The 6,807-nt window shown below is 43.7% G+C and overlaps 1 pseudogene; it reads right to left on the bottom strand.

Annotated features, from left to right (window-relative positions):
* Positions 1 to 3,025: 3,025 nt before the first annotated feature.
* On the bottom strand, positions 3,026 to 3,444 carry LOC116070790 (annotated as a pseudogene).
* Between the last annotated feature and the right edge of the window lie 3,363 nt (positions 3,445 to 6,807).

Below are 6,807 nucleotides of genomic sequence, written 5' to 3' on the forward strand. Positions count from 1 at the left end.
GCACATAAAAGTAGGCATGTGAGGGAGACTGACCCGCAGTCTCTCTGTGGGTGTTCTCGAACTGGGATAAGTAATTACCTGTGGAAGCAAGCGGTTAGTAAGGAAGGACACAGACGCCAGGTAGCTGTGATGAGATGTGATGATGAGACCTTTACTGTAATTCACTCAGTATTTATAGTAACGCTTAGGAACCAGACCCAGACAGAGGAAATCCAAACCCAAATTGCAACCGGCCTGACACGGTGTAATCAACAAACACCAGACCGGAGGGGGATTTTGAAAGGAAGGTCCGACAAGCTTTTAACGTAAACAGTGGGACCTGTCAGTCTGTATACAAAGCAGCACTTCAAAGCAGAAGCAGGCTGAGTTTCATTTCTTTAGAACTTCTGAGCTGCATAGTCCGTTTGATCTCAGGAGCCAGAGTTTTCACAATCCAGTGTCAATCCCGGACCTCCGTTGACTCCGGAACCACCAGAGAGCAGGGGGGCAGGATGCCACAGGCATGGTAGCACACACCTGAAATCCCAGCTCTTGGGAGGTAGGGACAAGAGAATCCAAAGTTCAAGGTTATCCTTGACAAAGTAGTGAGTTTGAGGCAGCCTGGTGTATGTGAGATACTTCATAAAGAAAACAAGACTTTTTGTTTATTTGGATTTTTGTTTGTTTGTTTCTGTTTTAGTCAGGGTTTCTCTTGCTGCAATGAAACACCTTGATCCAGAAGAAAACTGAGGAGGGAAGGCTTTATTTAATTTACACTCCCACATTGCTGTTCATCACCAAAGGAAGTCAGGACTGGAACTCACACTGGTGGGAACCTGGAGGCAGGAGCTGATGCAGAGGCCATGGAGGGTGCTGCTTACAGGATTGCTTCCCCTCGTTTGCTCAGCTTGCTTTCTTATAGAACCCAGGACTACCAGCCCAAGGATGGCACCACCCACAATGAGCGGGGCTCTCTCCCCCTTGATCACTAATTGAGAAAATTACAAGCTGATCTTACAGCTGAATCTCACGGAGGCATTTCCTCAAGGGAGGCTTCTTTCACTGTGATAACTTCAGCTTGTGTCAAGTTGATACACAAAACCAGCCAATACAGTTTCTGAGTCAGGATCGCTGTGTAGTCCTGGCTGGCTTGGAGCTCACTATATAGACCAAGCCAGCCTCAAACTCTTGGTGATTTTCCTGTCTCCGTTTTCTGAGTTCTGAGATTATGGATATGAGCCACCGTGTCCTGCCTTTAGCATACATGTTTTCTTTTTTGTTGTTATTTGTTGTTTTGAGGTAGGGTCTTACTATGTAGTCCTAGCTGGCCTGGAACCATCTACATAGACCATTGGAGATAGAGATCCACCTGCCTCTGCCTTGAAAGTCCTGAGATTAAAGACCACCATACCTGGCCCCAAATACCTTAATGCAGGTCTTTGTGCCTGTGTAGTTTTGACAGGCCCTTCTTTTATTTTTCTGACTACTACTCATACCCAACATGTCCAAAAAGTCTTCCTTAGTGTACACATTTGCATAGAGCGCTTGTGTTGGTCCTTCTAACTACCGTAATTTCTCTCTGCTTTACTTCACAAATGGTCTTCCTTCTCTTTGATGCTGTTCTCATTGCTCCTCTGTTTGTTTGTTTGTTTGTTTGTTTGTTTGTTTGTTTAGCTTAGGCTGATCTTGAATCTGTGAATCTCCAGCCTCAACCTCCAGAGTGCTAGAATTATAAGTCATCCATTGTTCAATGGCAGATGGACCTATTTTGCCTTCGTAATTGGATTCACAGAAGCAATCTCTTAGACTCACAGTAGGGCACAGGAATTGACAAACATATGGGATAGACATTAGCTCATGCATAGAGCATGGCAGGCACTCAGTCCTCAGAATGATTAAACCAAGTAATGGGTCGATGTGATATAGCTGACTGTATGTGAGAGACAAGGCTTTATTTTGCTCAAGTGTGGCAAGAATGTATTTGTAGAAGAGGCAAGGATCAGGGGATTGTGTGGGTATACATCTCTCTTCTCAACTGTCTTGATCCTACTAGTCACACTCTCTTCCCAACACTACCATTAATATTGCTTAACAAAGAAGCAAGCTTTTCTCTTTTTTTTGTTTTTGTTTTTGTTTTTGTTTCTTTGTTTGTTTGTTTCCAGACAGGGTTTCTCTGTGTAGCTTTGGCTGTCCTGGAACTCACTCTGTAGACCAGGCTGGTCTCAAACTCAAAAATCCACCTGCCTCTACCTCCGAAGTGCTGGGATTAAAGGCGTGTGCCACCACTGCCCGGCAAGATGCAAGCTTTTCAAGCAAACAAGCTACCGGGTGGGAAAGCAAACTCCATTTGGATTGATATGACTAAGTAATCTCTCTTGACTTGAGTCTTGTGGTGATTTGAATGAGAAGGTTCTACATATGCTCTAGCATTTGAAGGCTTAGTTCTCAGCTGTTGGTGATGACTGGAGAGGTGTAGGAGGAAGTAAGGCCTTGATGGAAGTACTTCACTGGGTATGGGCTTTGAGCTGTCAAGGCCTCAAGTTATTTCATTAGATCTCGCCCATTTTTGCTTGAAGTTTACAATGTGAGCTCTCTGCTTGATGCTCCAGCTAACATACTTGCCTGCTGCCACACTTCCCAGCCTCAATCCTTTGAAACCATGAGCCCAAATAAACTCTTCCTTCTATAGGTTGCCTTGGTGTAGGCTTATATTTTTCAAAGCCTACTTTAATAAGAGTTCTTAAATACTTTAACCTTCCTTCTTTTCTTTTTCTTAAATTTTGAATAATTTATCATTCTAATAAAGTATAATGTGTGGAAAATTAGTGTATCTGAACCTTTTCAGAAAGTAGAGATGTTTCCACTAGCAGACTTGAGTTTTTAGCACCTTGGAGGAGACAATTAAGACAAGTGGTACTGCCCACCCTGGATGACAGGTGACTGCTCATCTGCCTGGCGTTGTGTGGTTCCTGTGACCGGGGAAGTCATTTGGTTTATTTCTCTACATTTTGAGAGTGCCACAGAACAACTTAAAGAAGAAGAAGGTGTTTGCCCCACATAGCTGGTGGTTAAGATGGACTGGAAATGCTGGGACCGGGAGGCTGAGGCTGGCAAGGTGGTCAGATGGACAGTCCGAAGGCGCTGACGATACAGTACATGGTCTTGTTCTCCCATCAGACCATGCAGCTTCCATCCGTGGAGCTATCCCAAAAGCAGGAACTTGCAGTGTGTAACCCAGCACCGTTCTTCTGCATGATCACACAGGTCACAAAGTATTTAAATGGTTTCCCCAGTTTGGTAAGTTGGCTCAAAGTCTGTTCTACAACATTAGTGGTCCACTGGTTGACTTTGCTGTGCTGGTAGGTGTTAGCACTGATGGCGCTTTCTATAGATAGCCTCTTTTACAATGTTGCTCACTTCGTCAATAACAAATGCAGTCTCCTCTGAGGCCTGGGAGTCTTCCATCTTTCCTCTAGAGCGTCTCCTTCACCTGTGGAGTAGAGTGGACTGCACAGGCGCGCTCAGGCCACGCCCACTCCCCCGCCCCTCCACCAAAGGCTTTAACCTTCCTTGTAGTCCACCAGAGGCAATGGAAAAGAAAGGTTAATAAAGGAAATGGGGATATGGACCTGTTTAGAAATAGTTCTTTGGGACAGTCCATCAATCTTAGTTGTTAGGATGTCAGCAGTTCAGTTCACACAAATCAGCCAGGGGAGTTTGATCCAGGAGAAACAGCAAGGCTCTGCCAGTCAGCCTGAGTCCACTGAAGCTGCTGGAATTTCATGAGAAGTTCTTGGTGAATTTCTCTCTCCAAAGTCACATGAAGTCCTGACAAACAATGATCAGCCAAGAAGGCAAGGGGAACCAATTCCACGGCATCAATCACTGTCTGTTGGGTTATATTTAAACCCTTTCCAAACATCACACATTCTTTCAAGTGTCCTTGCCAGGGCTGGTGAGATGGCTTAGTGGGTAAGAGCATTGACTGCCCTTCCAAAGGTCGTGAGTTCAAATCCCAGCAACCACATGGTGGCTCACAACCACCTGTAATGAGATCTGACACCCTCTTCTGGAGTGTCTGAAGACAGCTACAGTGTACTTACATATAATAAATAATTTTTTTAAAAAAGTGTCCTCGCCACATGCCTTTTTTCCAGACAGCTTCCAGAAAAGTACATGTCTGGTCTGAGTACAGCATCTTCCCATGTCTCCGCTTGAGCAAAACATCCTCTCATGAGACAGTCTCCAGAAGAACATCACATGACACAACTGAGTCTCCAAAAAAAACCTAGAAATTTCCACTTCACCTTGGTCATGGTATGTTGTCACAGCAACTGAAAAGTAGCTAATGCAGCTACCTAGAACCAAGACAAAGAAAAATACTTTGGTGAGCTATATCCAAAACCCTTGATGTAGCTTTAGACCAACCTTAATAGCATAGAGTCAAATTAGGCATTCTGTCCTCTGCCAACATCTGGAAAAAGCCAATTTTAACCCCTTCCTTAATTACAAGATATTTTGGGGGGCTAAGCCAGCTTCATAGAGAATTATATACCATTGGTTAAAATCAAGTCAGGTAGAATGAAAATCTAAGACAATGTAAAATCTACACCATTCTATGATGCAATTAAGTAAACCTAGATTTTGCACAACTTTCTATGAACATTTTGCATAGTGTTCTATGGTTCTACATTGGCAGCCATTTCTTGTATACCAGGAAGAAGAGGCAGTGATTACTGTGGAAGGAAGAAGGTACATGTTGACCTAGCTATCCTATGCCTCAGACACTCTAGAAGGATCAGTATTTAAATACTAACAAAACTTAGCCTGGTCACTCTAGATCCTGGATGTGGAATAAAATAGGAGTTGAGCTTTGTGGTACATGCCTGTAACCCCAGCATTTGGGGAGCTTTGTGGTCCATGCCTGTAGCCCCAGCATTTGGGGAGCTTTGTGGTCCATGCCTGTAGCCCCAGCATTTGGGGAGCTTTGTGGTCCATGCCTGTAGCCCCAGCATTTGGGATGGAGAGGCAGAAGGATAAGTGTAGTGAGAATTTTGGTTTCTTTGAAAAAAAAAAAACCAGAAATGTTATGTTTTTGTTTTGATCCCAGATGTAGAATATGGAGCTGCTTCAGATTGTCCACAGCAGCTAACTATGATTTGTCTTGTGCTCTGGGAGGAGCATGATTTGGCCAGCTAAAGATACTTTACATATGGAATTCTGGAGACTTTTGAGAAAGTGTAAAAATTTGCTGAATTGCTGAATTGCTGGTTGATTGCTGAGTTGCTGACTGCTGGTTAGAGAAACCTGACAACGAAGATTGGACCTGCCCCGAGGAACTGGACGCCCCTAATAAGCAGGAAGTATTCTAACAAGATTAATGTCCCCTTTTCCTTCCAACCTCCTTTCTCTACTACCTAGTGTTGGAGGACTGGAAGGGATGGAGATGGAGGTGGTTGGGTGTTAGAAGAAAAAGAACCCAATAAGGTAGGCAAAAGTCCAGTTACAAGATAAGAATTTCAGGTCATCCCCTGCTTCAGGTCATCCCTGCTTCAGGTCATCATCCCTGCTTCACATTTAGTTTGAGGACAACCTGGACTACGTGAGATCCCCTGTGTCATACAAACAAACAACACAACTTTTTGTTGTTGTTTTAACTAAGTAATCAGGATTTCTTTCCTTTTTTTATTTTTTGTTTTTGTTTGTTTTATTTTGTATAGTTCTGGCTGTCCTGGAACTCCCTTTGTAGGCCAGGCTAGCCTCAAACTCACAGAGATCTACCTGTTTCTACCTCCTCAGTGCTGGAATTAAAGGCGTGTGCCACCACTGCCTGGCATGTTTTTATTTTATTTTAGAGTCAAAAATGTGGTCTAGAACTCTCAAAAACCCTCCCCTCAACTTCCAAAGTATTTCCCTGTGTCTCCTTCCTTCTCCTCCCCTTGTGTGTGTATACGTGAGGGGTTGAAGCCTCAACTTCCAAAGTATTTTTCCTGTGTCTCCTTCCTTCTCCTCCCCTTGTGTGTGCATGCGTGAGGGGTTGGAGTTTTTGGAATATGTATATGTGCCTTTTGTTGTTTTGAGTAGACATTGTGGTTTGTTGTGTTTACATGACCTTGAACTCACGACTTTTCTGCCTCCATCTGTGCTAGTCTGAACTTCATACTGGGTTCTAAAAGAGGGCTTTTGTTTGGTTGGTTGCTTTGCTTTGCTTTTCAGCAGATTTGACATTTATTTTTAAAATGATAATGATGGTGTGTGTCAGGATGATGGTGTGTGTCAGGATGATGGTGTGTGTGATGATGATGGTGTGTCTGATGATGATGGTGTGTGTGATGATGATGGTGTGTGTCAGGATGATGGTGTGTGTGTGATGATGGTGTGTGTGATGATGGTGGTGTGTGTGATGATGGTGTGTGTGATGATGATGGTGTGTGTGATGATGATGGTGTGTGTCAGGATGATGATGGATGATGGCGTGTTTGTGTGTGTGTGTGTGTGTGTGTGTGTGTGTGCATGTTTGTGTTTGTGTGTACACAAGTGCTATGATATGTTTGGGGAGGACAGAGGACAACTTTAAGGACTTGGTCCTCTTCTTATATTCTCAGTCCCCAGGATTGAACTCAGGTTGTCAGGTTTGAGGATCCAGCACTTTACCAGATGAGTGACTTCTCTGGCCCAGAGTTCATGTTTATTAGGAATGCATGATTTAGGTTGTTTTGCCATGGGGGAGGGCATTCTTTGTTTATTTGCTTTTGGGTTTTTGTTTGTTTTTGTTTTTCAAGACAAGGTTTCTCTGTGTAGCCCTGGGTGTCTTGGAACTTGCTCTGT

The sequence above is a fragment of the Mastomys coucha genome, unplaced genomic scaffold, assembly GCF_008632895.1.
Source record: "Mastomys coucha isolate ucsf_1 unplaced genomic scaffold, UCSF_Mcou_1 pScaffold22, whole genome shotgun sequence".
Taxonomy (NCBI): Eukaryota; Metazoa; Chordata; class Mammalia; order Rodentia; family Muridae; genus Mastomys; species Mastomys coucha.